We start from the raw sequence: 19,103 nt of genomic DNA, 5'->3' as shown, positions 1-19,103 counted from the left end.
TTCGTACTTAGGCCTCTGCCGGGGTCACCCAGCCACTCTCTCCTGCCCCCCCAATTGCAAGGTATTTAACAGCATTCTTGGGTTCCACCTGGCACCTGCCACTTAGTATCTGTTACAGTCGTGGCAATCACAACCCCCCCGCCCCCCCCCCCACACAAATACATGTTGCCAAAATCTCTAAGGTATAGTAGCAAAATCCTTGGAGTTGAGAGCTGCTTTCCTAGGGCATGCGGTAGGAAACTTGGGTTTTCTGCGTCACACCACAGATGATTCTGCGCTGTTCAAAGAAAATATAGAAAAATCCAATGCTGGGCCAGCAAGATAGCTCAGCAGATAAAATCACTTCCTGTGTAAATCCAATGATCTGAATCCAATCCCGGGAATTGACATCAAGATGAAGCAAAAGAAGAGGCTCCACAGACTGGTCCTCCACTGCTGTACTTGCACTGTGACATACATGTGCTTTATGCTCACATACATACTTAATAAAAATAATAAGCAGAAATAAAAATTTTAAGAGTGATAACATTTCTTGCTTTAGACACTTGTTTTTTCACTTGAGCATTGCTTTAGTACACTACAGGTTAATTACCTTAATTAATATTAATTATTCTTAATTGATATTCTCTTATAGGTTCTCAGGAAGCAAAGCCCCATCTTTCAGGAGCCACCCAACAGAGAAGAGTGAATCATCTCTGCCTCGGGTACCCGTCCTGAATGCTCTCTCTAGAGTGACAGCAGCTTCTCTCCTACGAATTTTAATTAAAATCAAGTCATATGGACAAATGGGTAGGGACTTCCAGAAGCTCTTGTTAACCCTTGCAAGCCAAGCCTTAGGCTCTCTAGTTAAAACTCCGGAAAGGCTTAATGTCATAATTTTATTTGCTAATTCATTAAATGGATTTTTTTTTACTCTGCAAAAACATACACACACAAATACCTTTGAGCTTGATATAGATGAAGGCAAAGTGACAAACCCATCCTAAATTATGGCTCTTTCCTTTTTCATGATACTGCTATGAACAGATTTGTATGTTACCCTTCTAATATATGTGTATGTATATAAATGTGTCCTGTGCTCTTCCAACCATCTGGAGTGAAATAACACATGGGTGGCAAACTGCTATTTTAAGCATGAATGCATTATCTATAACTAAGCATGATTATCTACTGCATTGTTAATTTCCTGCTGGGTCCATGTAATTCTGGTATCTTCATGGTCCATGCACAAGCATCTTACTAGCATCCATGTACATCTAGACTGGAGAGTCCTTTAATAGCATGTTAACTATAACATTCTGGTGCCACGGTTGCAAGACAAAGACCCCAGGAGGCTAGTAAACCACTGTTTGTAACTGAAAAATACCTGTTTATTTAGCTGCTTCAATAGGGGCAAAGGAAAGCATCCAATTTGGCTTTTCAACCATTAAGTATCATAGCAGGATACAGGAATTTCTTCTTGGCAATTCCTCTCTGCTGATTTAAATCAAATGAAGAAAGGAGCAGAACCTGTTTTTTTTTTTTTTTTCTCTTTAACTGGACTCTTAAGTGACTGCATCTTCTCTTTTACAGTGAGGTTAGCCGAGAACCAGATGCTAAATGTGTGCACTGTGAAGTGCATTAGACACCGCCTGTCCAATAAAGTGCTCATTGTGCAAACCTAGCAGGAATGGGCTACACAGACCCAGGCACAAGCCAACTCTGAGGTTGTTTCTAGAGAGAGGCTCCTCACCTTCCTGGACATTAGCATGAGGCTACTCACCAACACAGCTGAGCCTGATCCATGGCATCTGCCCCAAGTTTAGAGAGAAGAGGGACCAAAGAACCCCAGGAGGAGACAGATGTTCTAGAATTCTCGTCTTTGCCTTAATCCTCCCCGGGTGGCCCATTTCATCCTGCCTTGAGACAAAATGGAAGTGAATTGTGTATCTTAAGTCCTTTTCCAAATAGAAATCTATGTTCTACATTTCTTCTCCAGTACAAACTTTGCCCGGTGAGAAGGTAACCGCACACAGTCACAAAGGAAGATGTCACAGACTGCAGATCCTAGTCCATCTGACTCCTGGAATTGCACAACATTCACGTCTCTAGTCACCCGGGGACGTCAGTGACTTGGGCACCGCCTCCTCTCAGAGAACATGCACTCTGACAAATTAGGATTTCACTCTCCTCCTTTCTGTTAGATTTAAGAACATTCAGACTTACACCCACAGTGAGAGGGAAAATGGAAAACAGGTCTAGGCTCTTTCGGTGTGAATGTTTTATCCCCTTTTGTCCTGTTTGGTTTGCAAGTTTATCACAGCTTGAGGGTGAAAGCAAGCAGCTCAGACTTGCTGCTTTGCGTGCTTATTCTCCACTATTTCTTTGCAGGGTGGATAACATCATTCCCATTTGCCATTACAGATACCGATTGCATTTCTCAGGTTTATAAGAGGGAAGATATAAAAAAATTTATCTGATTATTAAGTTCATGGTTTTCCTACTTAAGCATGACACACAATAATTAAAATTGCAAGTGTGTATGTGTATCCGTGCATGCATGTATATGAATGCATGCATGCATGTGCATCTGAATACTGAATTCAGAAAGTTGTTCTTGTACATGCTGGGCCATTCTTCTAGCTTGACCAGTTTAAGATTTATATAATAACCTTGGACAACTACAATTATAAGTGGGACACTCGTTCTCAATATTCTCTATTTTGTGAGTCAAATCAGTTCTAAAGTTATTTTAAATGGTACGAATGATAGTAGTTAATATCTATTAGTACTGAATGTGGTGAAATAAGAGACATTACCTACAACCATGCAGACTTGACGAGCAAAAGATTAGAGAAAGTATCCCCATGCTGAGGCTGAGAAGGAGGTGTCAATTTTTATCAATAAACCCAGATACTTTTCAAACATCCCACAGTAGAGCCTGAATTTTTCACAGAGTGCAATTAACATTTACCTGGGCTCACATTCATTAAAATATGCAAAAATTCCAAATATCATCACCTCAATATCAGCATGAAACTGAGTTTAGTTGCACATGCATGCAGTTCCTGCATTCAAGAATCTGAGGCTGAAGAATCAAGAGTTTGATGCCATCCTGAACAGTGAAACTGCTTCAAAATAAATAAGTTTAATTTAATTTTAATCTTTCATTATACCCAACTGCATCCTCATTCTCTATGCATGTATAACCAACCAACATATCATTATTATTTCTTGTTAAAACTTGAATCACATGAAAGAAAGAGAACCAACAAGAACTAGGAAACAGCCTCTGAATACTAACTAATGTCTGGACAGTTTCTTACACAGAATCCCAATATGCTGTCTTTGGGTCAAAACACATTTAAAGCTACTATACATAGCACCAATTCAAGTAGTCAATGTTCAGTATTGAGTATCTCAAACTGATGAGAAATAATGCCTAGTGGGATAGAGCAATCTTTTCTGGGTTCTATCACCAAGATCAGTGGCTGGTTTCCAAGAAGTATCTAGGCAATGTTTACTGAATGGATGAATTGCTGTCAATGAATCTATGAACAGTGTTTCATATCAGAAATTCCAGAAGTTCCATGGTCTGTCTTTTTAACCAGTGCTTGCAAGAATGGGTAGTCTGGAATGGCTGTATAAGACAAAGGTGCTTGAGATTTCTCTCTGGCTACAGGATTGCCAACATACTGGAAAGACAACAAACACTAAGTGGATGAAGAGACAAACTGGAAAGGTTTGTCCACGTAACCTTAGTTGTCCCAGTCAAGTTGCACTGTAGACACAGACTCACCTTGTAAATGAATAGTTGGCTGCAGTAGAAAGAGAAGATAAGACAAGCCTTGAGGCCCTGCCAGCTTTCCCACTGCTGCCCGGCAGTCATCCACTGCATAACATATAATTGGTTTGGGAGATGCGGAATGGGAGAGATTCTAATTATGGACAAGCTAATGATGCCCAAAATAATTACTCCAATGCCTTTTGCATTGTGTGGTTCCCATTTTATGGTTTCAAGAAAAGAGAATGTGACATTCATCATGGTCAAGTCCAAATTCCTTCAAGATGATAGAAATGTAATACAACTTGACATGAAAGAATTCCACTCAGCAACTCCATGTGTACCACTCCTGACAAACTCCATAGCTCTCCCATTCTTGGCGAGGCCTGTCAACCATCTCAACCATCGCACTGCATTTATTTTTCTTGAGGATGCCATCCTCTGACTCCCCTAATTTCCTCCCCACACTTTATATCTCCTAGAGCATTACCCAGCCAATTTTCTGTTTATCATCTTCCCACTATTTTATATTTCCTGTGCATCTTGCCAGCCTCCTAATAGGGTACACACTCTAAGCCCACACCTCCTCGACAAACTCCTACAAGCTAGATTCCTTTCCCAGAGTGTTAAATGATAATGCACTCATTAATTCTGAAACGGTCTTCTATTTTTCTCGCTTCCTCTTTTTGTTAATTACACTGTCTCTAAGCTCATATTTCCCAGATTGCCACATCAGTATGCATTTTACATGTCAGATTGCTTTACTGCGGCGGCGGGGGGGGGGGGAGAATTTCAACCAAAAGGAAGATGAGCCTCTCTTCAGTGCTGCTCTCCCACTCAACCCTGAGCAAGAAGCACCGTGAAACAGAAGGAGGGTATGTTCGAGGTGGCAAGCACTTCCTGATTGAGAGGAAAATGGCTCTCCAATTGGCAAGAGGAAAGAATCTCCCATACTGAGGACCCAGGTTGGTGAAGAAGCCAAAATACATGGAAGAGTTTCAATGAACCACTGTAGAACTGCAGAAACCTTCAGAAAAGGTGTGGGGGGAGTCCCTTCCATCTTGTTTCTTTCCAGAGTGTCACATAATCAGGCTTACTACTCCACAGCAATGCTCACTACACACCAGTAATTGAGCTATGCAACACACTTCCGTAAGAAAATGAAAAGATGTGAGGTGACATATATGTCTAAAATACCATGATGGAACCCAGTACTTCTTACAGTACCTCAGGTGACATATATGTCTAAAATACCATGATGGAACCCAGTACTTCTTATAGTACCTCAGGTGACATAAATGTATAAAATACCATAAAGGAACCCAATACTTCTTACAGAACCTCAGGCAGGTGTTTGCTAAGTGTCTGTGAATTAATAAGCTCATTTAGATGCAGAAAAACTAACAAAATGCTTAAATAAATCTGACCAGAAACTAAACTGGAGATAGAAACCCTCACAATTGATCACATTCTATGATTATAGACATTTTATCAATCAGCTATGTAAAAGTCCTCAATGTGCCTTCCTATTTCTTTCCAAATTCTTTAGTGCTTACCACATATTCATTAACAGAAATCAGCCTTGCCCAAAACATATCCGTACACTCCCAACCCTGTGTCTGTGCATGTGTATGGGTGTAAGTATGTATGTCAGGTTTTTTGAGGTAAAATAGACACACAGGGAGACCCACCCTCTTCGGTTGTTTAGTTGTGAGGACTTTGATAAATTCACATTATTGAAACCATTGTAACAGCAAAGGTATGCACAGCTCGAGTGCCCCAGAGGTGCTTCTTATCTGGAAAACTGGCCCCTTGTGTCAGCCCCAGCATTGATAAGCACAAGTACATTTCCTTGCCCATACTCTTGCCTCTTCTAGAATGTCATGTAGATAAGTCTCACTGCATTTAGTCTTTTATTAATGTATGATATCAGAAGACACGAGAGCCTTCGCTAGAACTCCGGGATCCCAAAGGTGTCAAAGAAAAGAGACTAATGTTCATGGTCTGAGAGTAAAAACTGTCCAGAAACAATTACTCCACATTCAAGAAAGAAGATACACACATTTGAAGAAGGGTATTAGAAACCACTGTGGGGATGATAGATGTAACAGAGACAGAGATAAAGTGATGGCAAAGAAATTAAAGAAAGAGCAATTAAAGAAGCAGAGGAGAAAAGAAACAAATGACAAGGGGAATAAAGTAAAGAAAGGAGAGATACAGTGTTGCTCAAAGTAAGTAGGAAAAAAGGAGAGATACAGTGTTCCCAAAATACAAAGAAAAAAGAGATACAGTGTTGCCCAAAGTATAAAACAGAGATACAGTGTTGCCCAAAGTAGGAAAGAGATACAATGTTGCCCAAAGTAGGAAAGAAAGGAGAGATACAGTGTTACCCAAAGTACAAAAGAAAGGAAAGATACAATGTTGACAAATGAATAGAGGAGAAGCAAATGTCCCATACTGTAGTTCTGGCAGAAAAATAAATGCCTAATATTTCAATATACAAATAAAAATGAGACTCTTGGATGCCTGAAGAGACATAGATATCTCTCTAATTGAGTTGGGCCTCCCTTTTTCTCAAACCTGCAACTTCTTCCTGTGCTTATGGCCGTTCTCTGGACGTAGCATTGACATGTAGGATTTTGCTTCATTGCATCATTCTACTGTGATTTTAACTCTGAGCTATGAGAGGTGGAGTTTACAGTAACATTGTGACTACCTTGATGGCAAGGATTTAAAAATTCACCATCAAATCTCACCCAGTGCTTCCCACAGTGTGGCTCCTGCAGGGTAGATGCTGAAGAACATTTGCTAAGTTTCTGTGCATGAAAAAAAACCTGGTTAACATGCAGACAAAATGTGTTTTAAAGGCTAGATCTGGACCAAAATTTGCAGCAAGCACAGTTTATTAAAATTTTCTTTAGAGGACTGTCTGCATTCCCTGCTGTGTATTATCCTTCCTCCCCCTTTGGCCATTAAGTTCATATAAACAACCAGAAACCCCCCCCCCCCAAATTAGTTCACAGTAGAAAAGAATCAATAGTAGACAGAGAAGAATACACCTCTGAGAAAATTGAGTCGTTATGGTTTGTGGACTATGAAATTACAGAACACCAACAGGCGTATGCCACGGAGTTTCATGTGATGTCCCTTCAGCAAGGCACCATTAATTTCTAGAACTCATTGAATGGAGCCACCACAGACAGCCATTTGTTTTGATGTTGTCCAATTACATTATATTATTGCTACATTCATAAAAAGTAATGCCTCTGACCCACCATCAATTGGCCATGCATGGGAAGCAGCTTTCAGCCCCTGAAAATGGATCTATTTACCTGAGGAGTGCAGCCAAGGCAAGCTACAACCAACAAATACCTGAACCAAGGATGGATGTTGAAGAGATTATAACTATCTCCTTCTACATTTAACCCCATAGATAGTTGACTGGTATACTTGTTATAAAACTTTCACTGGCGTGGGGAGGAATGAAGGGATTTGAGAATCTGGCTCTCCTTGAGCTAATATGTAGAAATTGAAGCCTACCTCACGTCCTGTTAGTCTAGGAAATAAATTGGTAGGATGTGGGTGCTTAGAACTTTGATTTCTCAGGCCAGACCAAGCCCTTTGAAAAGAATTAGGTTTTCTCTGAAGAGGATCTTGTAGGAAACCAACTTGTCCAGGGCTTTGGGAAAGCAGCGTGATCACTTGGAACCTCTAAGTGTAGATTTATTGTGAGAAATCAATAGGTTATAATAGATTAGGATGGACACCAATTTAATGACTTGGACCCTTCCAAGAAAGCGGCAAAGTTTACAGAGAAGGTAGGATATAAAGAGTATCCTGTGGCTGATATGGCATAGATATAAACCGTGGACCAGCAACAAGCTGGAAACCAGCAGAAGGTAGGAAGAGGCCTGGAAGGATTTCTCCAACATTCACAGTGAGTATGCCTCTCCATTAACCCCTTGATGTCTGCTAGCCTCCAGAGATTGTGGGCAATAAACTGCTAATCATGGAACTATCAACCTTTGTACTTTGTTATAGAAGCTGGAGAAAGTAGCACAGGATTAGCTTTGAAAATCACCAGGTCTTGTTGTCAATAACCAGGCTCTGAAAACACCATCAAACCTTAGCAACAAAAGCCAGTCACATGTCAGAGAAATGCCCTGTGAGATGAGGCAGCACATTTCGGCAGGAGGAAGTGGATGGACTTCCCAAGGGTTCATGATGGGTGGCAGAGGTTCAAGTAGGACACTCTTCACAGTTGTGGGCTCTCTTGGCCCATGTGTTCTCATTGCTCAAATAAGGCCAACAAAAACCCTGCTTTTCTCATGTGGAACTTGTCTCTACCTAGATATGTTAATGGTCAAATGCAAACACCTTCAAAGGAAATCATATGCACCCCATGAAGATCAACACAAACACTGGTCACCTTTATTAATAACTTTGATGAGTTTCATATTCCATTGAGAATATTAGTCTTTTCAAGTGAATAATCCAGGAATGTTTAGAAATTTTATTTGTTTAATAAATTGGTTATCCTGAATAAAGTATAAGTGAAAATAGTAAGGCAGGATTAATATTAAGAATTTAAAAGAAAGTATTTGCAATCAAAAATCAGAGTCAAGGAGATGACTCATTGGGTAAAAGAAGATCTCAGTTTGAAACTCTGGGTCCCACATAAAAAACTGTGGGTAGCCACACACACACATGTAATCTAAGCTTTCAAGGGTGGGGTGGGCAAAGACAGGAGAATTACTGAGACTTATTGGGTGACAACTTAGCTCCAAGTTCAGTGAGAGACCCTGTCTCAAGAGAGTAAAGCTGAGAATGACAAAACAGTACACCTGGCATTCTGGCCTCAGCACGTGCATACAGGCGTACACATTTCATACACACATCTGCAAATACCAAACACCATCGCATCCCCCCAAATAAAATAGTCAACATACCTCTATAAGCAACCACATGTTTGTATATAAAAATCTACATGGATTAGAATGGTGAAAACATAAAATTAAATACAAGCAATGACATCTTAGAATTATGTGTTAGCATAAGGAATTTACAAAAAAATTAAGAATACCCAAGTAATCTTATATGTGCACTATAGAACTATTGTATGTATATCATGTATATCTACACTTGATGTAGTCTCTATTGCCAGGAGATCCCCCACATCTCAACAGTCTGTACAATGAAAATACAATGGGAGTTGAGAGTTAATAGCACTCGCTGCTGTTGCAGAGGATTCAAGTTCAGTTCCCAGCACCCACACGACAGATGACAACCATCTATAACCCCTATTCCAGGGGATCTGAGCCCTCTTCTGGCCTCTACAGGTACTGTATGTCCATTGCAAATGTAAGTACAAACAAGCATTCATACACATAAATCTTTTTTCGAAAAAAGAGGAAAATATCCCGTGACACTTCACAACTAGGTTAAACATTTTATAATTCTTTTGCTCACCAGAAACACCTACCACTTATTTCACATATTTTACTTTACTTTGCTTATAGTTAGAAACTAAGATTGGGTTTTCCAAGATAACTCTACATTCCACTTCAAATCCTAGGGAGCAAAAAAACGATGTTTCCAAAAGCGAATTCCTTGTCTTGCGTATGTTAAGACCTGTCATACTAAATTAACTTACCTTGTTTCCATTTAATACCAGTTATGGTGGAAATGAAAACAGGGACTCAAGAGGAAATTCAACTCAATTGGTACTCATCAAGAAGTATATAATTGCTAGAGGTTGTAGGGCATGACGTTGAAGGGGAAGACTAGATAAATTTATGGATAGATGGCCAACATATTAAGGTCCTGTGGGACTCAGCAGAGCTGTCAACTCTCTCCTGAGTTATGACGAACTTGATACTCCACATCAGCAGTGACCCATAAAGTTCAATTAAACTCTTGTCCTTAGTGCCTTTCTCAGTTACCTTACCTTCAGCATCTGACTTCCCCTCCAACACCACGTTCGTTCCTAGATTTAGTCCAATGTGCGTCCATTCTGTTACCTAGCCTGGGCATGGCATCTCAGTCACTGGTAAACTTTTAAATGCCTATAGAAGTTGCCTGTCCAGCGATGACCTACTCCTTTCTGCTGTCCATCTATAGCAGCCCCTTCTAAGGAACACTCATAGATATCTTTGCAGCCAAATCACTCTTGAAAAGTCTGGAAGGCATCCACCCACCAACTCCTGCAGGCAAGCCTCAATCCCCTTACCTCTCTGAGGCTTGGTGCTTCCTGCTCCAGTCAGCCTAACACAAGCTCCTCTATCCCTCTTGGCTTGCCCAGCTCCTGTCCTGCTCACCTACGCATTCTGTCCCAGGTTGTCTTCTTTCTGTAACTTTGGCTAAAGGACAGTTACCTCCAGCACTTGGTCACAGCTTCTTCTCTTGTGCTGTTTCAGACATTCATCTTGCCTTCCTATCTCAAATTGAAAAGTCACATCTACCTGCTTGCAGGATTGTCTCCAAAAAGAAATTCCTTTCTCTGTTACCGACTTGGTGATTACTTTAAAATTTTAACAATGAATTTCAGTATAAAAGAGTTGAGTCTAGGGCTAGAGAATTGATTCAGCAGTTAAGAGTATGGGCTTCTCTTCCAGAGGACCAAGGTTTGGTCCCCAGCACAAACAGGATAACTCAAAACTGTCTGTATCTCCAGTTTCAGGAGATTTAAGGCCGTTTTTTGACCTCTGCAATCACCAGGCATGCATGTGGTCCACAAACATGTATACATGCAAAATACTCATACACATAAAATAAACTAATTAAATTTTTAAAAGAAAAGAGTTGTGTCCATGTGTGTACAAACTAAACCTGATTGATCTGTCTGAGCAGCTTTGTCAGTATTTAAAGCACATTATCAGTTACTCAGAGCTATATAGTAGGTATATCAAATTCCTGTCTAAATCACAACAGTTTATATAAATCATTTCAGATATAAATTTATAATGATAAAAAATTAAGTAAGTAATGTTTATAGAGCATTTTTTGTAGCTGCTTTCTGACGATATGAGACAGAGGATGCAGAAACCAAATAATCCCAGCAGTACGATGACTGTAAGTGCCATCCCAAATTTTTGTCACATGTAGCCCTATTTCTACCCCACACCCCTCTCTCGTTTCATTTTTGTCCACCCTCCTTGGGATACCCCCTTCATCCCATTACTGATCAGATTCAACCAACACTGCTGTAAGGCAACCTAGAGACCCGTGGCATGATTCCTTTTTAAGCACAAATGATGGTGCTATGGAGACAGAGAGGCTATAGGAAAAGAACATGCGGGGTCTTCACTTCCAAGTCAATGCTCAGTGGTTACCTGATAATGGATGAATGTTGGAATTGCTTAGTCAACTACCAAATCCAATCAGAGGGTGTTGATACTGAAAGTACATTGCGAGTTCCTACGGTTCTTTCCTCTCACTCTCAGAGGCCTGGACCTTCATGAAACTTCTCTTCTTGGCAAGGAAAAGATTTTAGAGGAACCATGACACTGGTCCCTCTTCCTGCTTACACTGAGAGGCTGTGGAACCATGAGAAAACAGATCTGTCTGCATTTTAGTTGTCATGACCCTGGCTAGCCCTCAGAATGGATAAGTACTTTTATATAAACACATAATATTTTGGAAGACGGGGGAGGCTTTGAATGAAGCTGGCCCCATCAACCTCTTCTCCATTTTCCCTATTAAAATAAAATTAATTTTTCCTGTTGTATACATCTGGCACTTATCTTCATCTTACTCTAAAGCATTCTGGGTAAGTCTCCCAAGTTGAGAACACAGCCAAAATTCCAAGCAAAGTCTTCAGAGACCAGCCCAATTTCCCAACCTCTGTGGTAGTCATTGACATTCCCCCCAGACTGTGGTCTTTTTTCCACATTTCCACCTTTCCCAAAAAGGCACTTCCCATACTTGACACAAAACTATCTTTCTTCTTGCTGTATGAAGTAGCCCTGTTCACCTGCCAGGTTTGCAGTGATGGTTTTTGCCATCTACTTTCCCGTGAGCAATTTTCATTTCCCTACCTCATAAAACCATAGGTCTATGCCTCTCTACTTTATTTATAACACTTAACAATTCTGTCTTGCGTTATAATGAATTGTAAACATGCTAGTTCCTCAACTGGCTTGCACGTTCTTTAAGGATTTTCATTTTTGCTTGCCTTGAGTTGCCTTGCATACACACTGGCATTGCCAGATGATAGTGGCCAGATTAAAGTAGAAATGAATTGAGGTTATTTGAGTAAGGGTCAGTGACCAAAAGTTAATCAAGCAGCAGTGTTCTTCCTTATCCAAAGGACTATCCAAATGTACCCCATAGCACTTAAGATACACTAAGTTCAAGCATCTGTATAGAAGTTGCCAAATTTTTGATCGTGTATCAGGGAGAAGAAAAGGTACATATTAAACTGTCCTTAGTACAGAAAGTTGTTGCTCACTTTGGATGTATGTGGATGTGTGTATATAGGGGTGTGTGTGTGTGTGTGTGAGAGAGAGAGAGAGAGAGAGAGAGAGAGAGAGAGAGAGAACCACATTTCTACTTTTATTTCCTTTCTCTTGTCTTTTGTAAATGACAAAAATAGGAATATATGAAATATGAACACGTCTATATGCACAAGCACAAGCATTCTATACTTGCATAAATAAGCAAAAATGCACTTGATATACACCTAAAATAAAATATGCATGACTTCTTTGTCCTTCGGAAAATTGTAGTAAATATTCCAGTCTGAAGACAGAAATTGACTCTTTCTTGCAGCCTGATTTTCCTGTGTCACCTTTAGAATTGTTCAGCTAATGTCCTGCTGTATCCCACAATGGAGACTGAGATTTATTTTTGTAACTTATAGTGACTAAGGCACTCTTGTAGGAGAGTTTCCCACACTGGAGCCTTTTGGTCACTGTGCACTTAAGTACTTCATTGTTTGTTTTTCTTTCCTCTTTAAGGGTTTTGTTGGTGGTGGTGGTGAGGTGGTGGTCATTGTGGTGGTGGTGGCAGTGGTGGAGGCGACTGTGGCAGTGGCAGTAGTGGTGGTGGTAGTGGTGGATTTGAGAAAGGGTCTCACTATGTAGTCCTGACTGGCCTGGAATTCTGTACAAGAGATCTATCTGCTTTTACTATTGAGAGCTAGAATTAATGGTGTATGTTGCCATGCTCAGCATCTCTCTAAGTTCTTTATTGCTTCGTGTCCTATGTATTTTTCCTGGCATCATTAACTGACATCTAAGTGTAGAGCAAAAGGTGTTGATACGAGAATTATTTTCCTATGTCTAGAAAGAATAAAAGTGGAAAATAACAGAAGCAGGTTCTGGGAAATGGGGATAGGGGTTCACAAACGTTCTTGCATAAAAACTTAAAACCCATACTATTTCCATTAGGTCAGTGTCTAGCAGGGACTAATAGCGACATTTGATGAAAGTAAAAATGATTCTTTAAAAAAGCATTCTAACGTAGTTCTATGACATTCTGTATTCAAAAGGAACATTTATTTGCCTTGGCTTATAAAAATAGTATAGTGTACACTCTGGTGATAAAATATGGATGTCTTTCCTATTAGTTTCTAATTGCAAAGTTCACCTGAAATCGCTGGGCTCTTATTTTCAAACAACCACAGTCCATGGCTTAGAACTCTTTACCTCCTGATCTACTTAGACCCAAGCTCCTCACCACTGCTTCGTTGACACTTGTGTGTTTCCAAGGAAGCCAAGAATCTGTAAAGTACCATCATCAGTGTTCCTACAACTTCCAGTAAAATATGTAAGCATTCAAGGTTTGAACCACAATGATGGCCTTCCCATCTTGTATTTGCCACTATTTTTCTTTAAAAATAAGTGTAGTCCGCACTTAAACCCCCTTGGCGTATACTAGCATAGCCTGGACAACCTGATGTGACCCCCGATGTGACCCCGTCTCACAGCAAAACATTAAAAGAAGACTAGAGGATGTAGCTCAGTGGTGGAGGGAATTCCTGGCATGCGTTTCCCCCTGTGTTGAATCCCTAATATTTCAAGAAAATGAAGGAAGGGTTGAGGGATGGAGAGAGGGAAGGGAAAAAGTAAGGATAAAAAATTCGGTAATAGTAATGGAAACTGAGGGAAATGGAAACACAAAGATCAGTTTTAAAATATCTTGATGGCCATCCAATAATATGAATACAAATCCTTCAGGGGTGTGAAGCTGAGGCCAAGACAGTGAAATTAGCTCATTTTATACGAGGCAGGATTTGCTTCAAAGACCCTGTAGACATGCTAAGTCACCCTACAATTCACCCACTTTCCTATCTGTCCTGAAATGTATCTTTAGAAGCCACAGAAACTGGGCATCAACCTCCTTTTCAGAAACTCAGGAAATCATAATAAAATAACGCAAACTTAAAATACAGGACTGTTTTGCCATATTAATTTTTTCCTTTATGAAGTTTGTTCTCTGGGAATTACACATGTGTAGTGTATTCCAATTATTCTCACCCTCACCTCTCTTTTTCACTCTCACCACTAACATTGATCCTTCACCCTACAGATCTCTTCCCACATTGGTTTCTCCTTGTTTTATGAGCCACCGAGTTTAACCAGGACCTTCTGTATGACACTGGCCACCATGCATTTGAGCATGGTGGGCTCATCAGTAGGAACACAACTGAAGACAATGTCTGTCCCTCCGCCAGAATCCATTAGTAGCTCATAGCTCGTCAGGGAGGGTAAGGAGATAGGGGACTTCTCCATCTATAATTGATTATTGACAGATCTGGTGCTCTGCAGGCACAGAACAGGCAAACACTGCTTTTGTAAGACCACGATTTCCTTGGTTGTTGAGATCCAAAAGATACAATTTTAGATCTCTTCTCCTGTTTTCTCTTCTTTATTATTCAAGGTACTTTGCATAATCCCAAGTAGCAGAATACTGTGTTGGTGATTTCACTGCAGCATATTATTTAAATTTCAGTGGCAGTACAAAATGTTTATTCCTAGATGCTCAAATATGAGTGCAATCAAATAAGTTTGTATTTGGGGGATTACAATTGCCTGGACGTGATTTCCTCCTCATGCAGTGAGGTATCTCAGTAAAAGTCAAACAAAATTGTTAAGATAGGACCTTATCCTAATGGGTGTCTTTCATCTGTGTGTCACACTCATATCCAACTTCAAGGATTATCACCACAATGACCCAGCTACCATCATGAGTGAACGTGCAGGGAAGTGCCAGCTTTCGTCCTGACTTCAGCTCCAATAGTAACTGGCAACCCATGTTTTTGAATGACTTATTCTGGTATCTTAGACTAAATCCCAGGAATGACTGCTTCATACTTTGAATTTCACTTCCATCCTGACACATTCTTTTGTCTTCTTTGCAGAGCTTTTCCCAATGCATCTTGGTTTATATACCCAGCTATGTGACTTTTCCAGTTACCGTTTATTAGACTATTAACAGTAATCCAAGTCCTCAAATAACAGTTATAATTTCTAACAGCTATTCTTGGGGGTGGTGGTAGATATACCCTTCTCTGTTCATCTTTTCTATATTTTCTTTTTAAGGAGCACAATAAAAAAAATATAAATCCTCCTGAACAAAATAGTAAATAGAAGAAAAATGACCAACTCCATGGACAATGAAAAAATTTAAAATTTAAAAATTGCAAGGACACAAGAGGCTTCAAAGCTAAAAGTAAACAATTAGTTGACTTTTAGATACTAGAATTTGAACTGAACACAAAGGAACTGGTATTTTCCAAAATGAACATATGGTATCTTACCCTTAATAAATTGGTGTTAGTATCAACAGCAAAAAGAAAAAAAAAGCATGAAAGAACACTCATTTGAAACCAAAGCCAAAGTGTCAAAGAGAAAAATAGACCAAAGAAATGCAGGAAGCTCAAACTCAGGAACTTAAGATTTGTTCTTTCTGCCCTTAAGCAGAAGCTAAGCAGAAAAAAAAAAATTGTTTAATGTTAATGCAACAGCCACCTAAGGAGGAGTGTTTTCAGGCAAGTATGATACAATTGAGTAGAATAATACATGTTTTTCTTTGCATAAAGGATCTCCTTTCTGCAAATGTGTCTCATTTAATGAGGTCAAAAAGCGGCTTTGAGAAAGAGAAACCTTGAAATACTGAAAAAATTTATCTTCAGGTTTGAGAATAGGTCTCCAACAGAGCATAGTTCATCCAAAAGGACGCGGTTCACCTGCTACCTTATGTCTGAAGTTGGTCATTTGCAAGTGAACCTTAAAACACCTGAGTTACCTTCAAGAGTTGAAGAAACACTGGAAGATATAAATGGTGGCCACCTTAGGAAAAGTACTGAATGTATTAATGTACCAAATGGAACCAGGCATCTTAGGGTTTGCAAACACCATGAACAAAAGCAACTTGGAGAAGCAAGCTTTTATTTCCTGTATTTGCTCAGGTAAGAGTTCATCACTAGGTGAAGAAGGATGCTTAAAAGAAATCCCACATGGCTCAGAATTTAGAATAATAGAGAGTTATTTATTTAGGGGTAGACTCACATATCACAATGGAATGGAGAACAGCAACCAAATACTGCAGCCAGAAAAGAGACCTGACACACACTTTACATTGGCATAAAGAGTATAAGAGGCTACACTGAAGTGGGCGGGTAACTTAAAGGCTACTGGTGGTAGGAATTCCTACAGCACCTCCTCCCTTTGTTTAAATAAGAGAGTTCTCATACAAAATTATATACAATGAGAACAAATATATCAAGCAAGAAATGTGATAAATGTTTCAATAATTATCCTATCCTAATGAGTTTAAGTCTTGTATAATAAATAACTTGGCCAAATCATGAGAGGAAAGTAATTACAACTATCTAGTCTTCAACCCCATCAAAAATCCGAGAAGGGAAATAATATTACTTGAGCAAGCAAGAAGTGTAATCAAACAACTTCCAAAATGTGCAACAAATGACAGAGACAACTGGCTACCTAGGCAATCACCCAAAGTCTCATTTGCAACATTGGGGCAACCAACTTTGGCTAAGGCCTAGGGTAACTGACAGACCATTTTCAGAGGCAGGAAATTTTTCAAAACCATCTTACCCTGTCTTAGGAACATTTGACAGTCGTTTTTCTTGTACCTTGCTTATCCTGTCTGGACATTGTGCATTTTGTCAGTGGTCGATGCATGAGTCATTTTTTACCCAAAGGCCAGTTTTGCCAATAAACAAACTCGAAGTGGAGTGTCTTTGATGCTCAACATTCTCTCAGGAATAGATTGGTGCTGCCAGGAGCAATTGTGTCTCACTTCAACAGAACCCTAAGTTATTTAAAAGCCATATTCTACAGCTCTTTGAAGTGGTTGAAGATTACCTATCTATACAGAATATAATCTCTATCTAAAGAACCTGATTAGTCTAACTATGAGTATGACAAACATAGATGACTATATAATTCTTAATGCCTATATAACGTAAAGACTAAGACTTCGTATTAGAATAATATACAATAAACAACTGTGCAACAACTGAGGACAATGACCTCAAAATGTAAACATTGTATATGTATCTTGTTCAGAGGTAGAACTGTACATTGCAATATGAAAAATATATCCTAAAAATGTATCAATAAGCAAAAATCTATACCAGTGTAAATTGCCTATAAATAAAAGCTCACAAGTATTCACTCTATTACTCTCTATTATTATTAGTGTGAGTAAAGTCACACTAATCTATTATCCCATCCAATTCCCCTCCTTTTTTTAAGAGATCCCTGAGCCTACATAATTTCCCTCCCAGCCCCCAACCCTATACCAATAGAACTCATGGTAGGAACCCTGAGATCATATCTAAAACCAAGGACACAAAAGAATACTGCTTACTGGCTTGCTCCCTGTGACTTGCTCAGCCTACTTTCTTACAGCATTCAAGACCAAGAAAATGTACCACAGGCTTACCTACAGGCCAGTCTGGTGGGGATGTTTTCTCAGTACAAGTTCCCCTCTTCTAAAATGAGGCTAGCTTGTTTCAAAATGACATAAAACCAATCAAACTCTAAGAGATCCGAGTGGAATCAGAAAGTATGTATGTACCTGCATACATTAAGAGAGAAGATTTTTTTTAATTTAACAATATTTTCTATGGCTGTTCTTAAATTGATTTTTCCCCAAATTTATATTTTCAAGGGGTGACAGATTGCAAATGCAATCAGCACTCAGAAGGTTGAAGCAGGAGAGGATCGGCCTAAGCTACATAATGAGTTCCAGACAGCCTAGATTACAGTGCTAGACTTAGCCCAGGGGAAAAAAATGAAGACAGTAATTAATCAAATCTTGCAAAGCCTACCATTTCATGAAGGTTTCCTATATTATCCTCTTTTGAACTTTATGTTTTTAAAAAACTGACTTTCTTTCCAAGACTTGCATACATTTAAATTTCATTTTCCTCTTATGCAATCAAATACAAATTTAACTAAAGTACAGTAAACATGACACATGGCCAAGAAATGATAAAAATTACTTGCTTAATTAAATGTTGTTTATGATGAAATATTACAAAGACCTGCATGCAGTTTGGATTCTGAAAGACTATGTTGGACAAGGGCTGACTTGGGCATAGAACTTGCTGGAGGACTTGCCCTACTGTCTACTGACTGTATTGTAGGCAGAGGCTGCTTGTTTTTTCCCAGAGGAGAAAAGAAGGCAGAGTCAAAGAGATGCTATGTAGCCAGCAGAGAATAAAGATGCCCCCTCCCACCACCAGAACCCTACCAGTAAAACATGGGCCTTGTGCTAAAATATAAAATAATTTTAAAATGGGTTAGTTTCTGCCTACACTGTATATCCTTGAAGACAAATTTAATCCCTCTTTAGAAACTTCAGTCTCAAAGTTAGTAAAATTCAAAGAAGGATGCCATTATACCATCGTCACAGGGCCACGGAGAATAGAAAACATGGAAGATGGCAGCTATAAAATTGCCAGGTGGTGGCGGCGCACACCTTTAATCCCAGGATTTGGGAGGCAGAGGCGGGTGGATCTCTGTGAGTTTGAGGCCAGTCTGGTCTATAAGAGATAGTTCTAGGACAGGCCCTAAAGCTACAGAGAAACCCTGTCTTGAAAAAAACAAAAACAAAACAAAAATGCCAAACATGTACTTGTGTCTATATTAGCATTTTTGGTTTGACTTATCTATATGAATCATTAATAATTACATAATATCAAAAACAAGAATGAAAAAGGCCTATACATTTTTTTCTGACTACTTTGTCTTCTGACCTCCATACCCATACCATGTCATGTACACACATACACACTCACACACAAATAAATAATAGATACATGGTACAATTTTAATACATATGTGTGGATGTTGAAAATAAT

The sequence above is a fragment of the Chionomys nivalis genome, chromosome 20 (genome assembly GCF_950005125.1).
Source record: "Chionomys nivalis chromosome 20, mChiNiv1.1, whole genome shotgun sequence".
NCBI classification, from domain to species: domain Eukaryota; kingdom Metazoa; phylum Chordata; class Mammalia; order Rodentia; family Cricetidae; genus Chionomys; species Chionomys nivalis.
Note: the sequence above shows the minus strand (reverse complement) of the source record.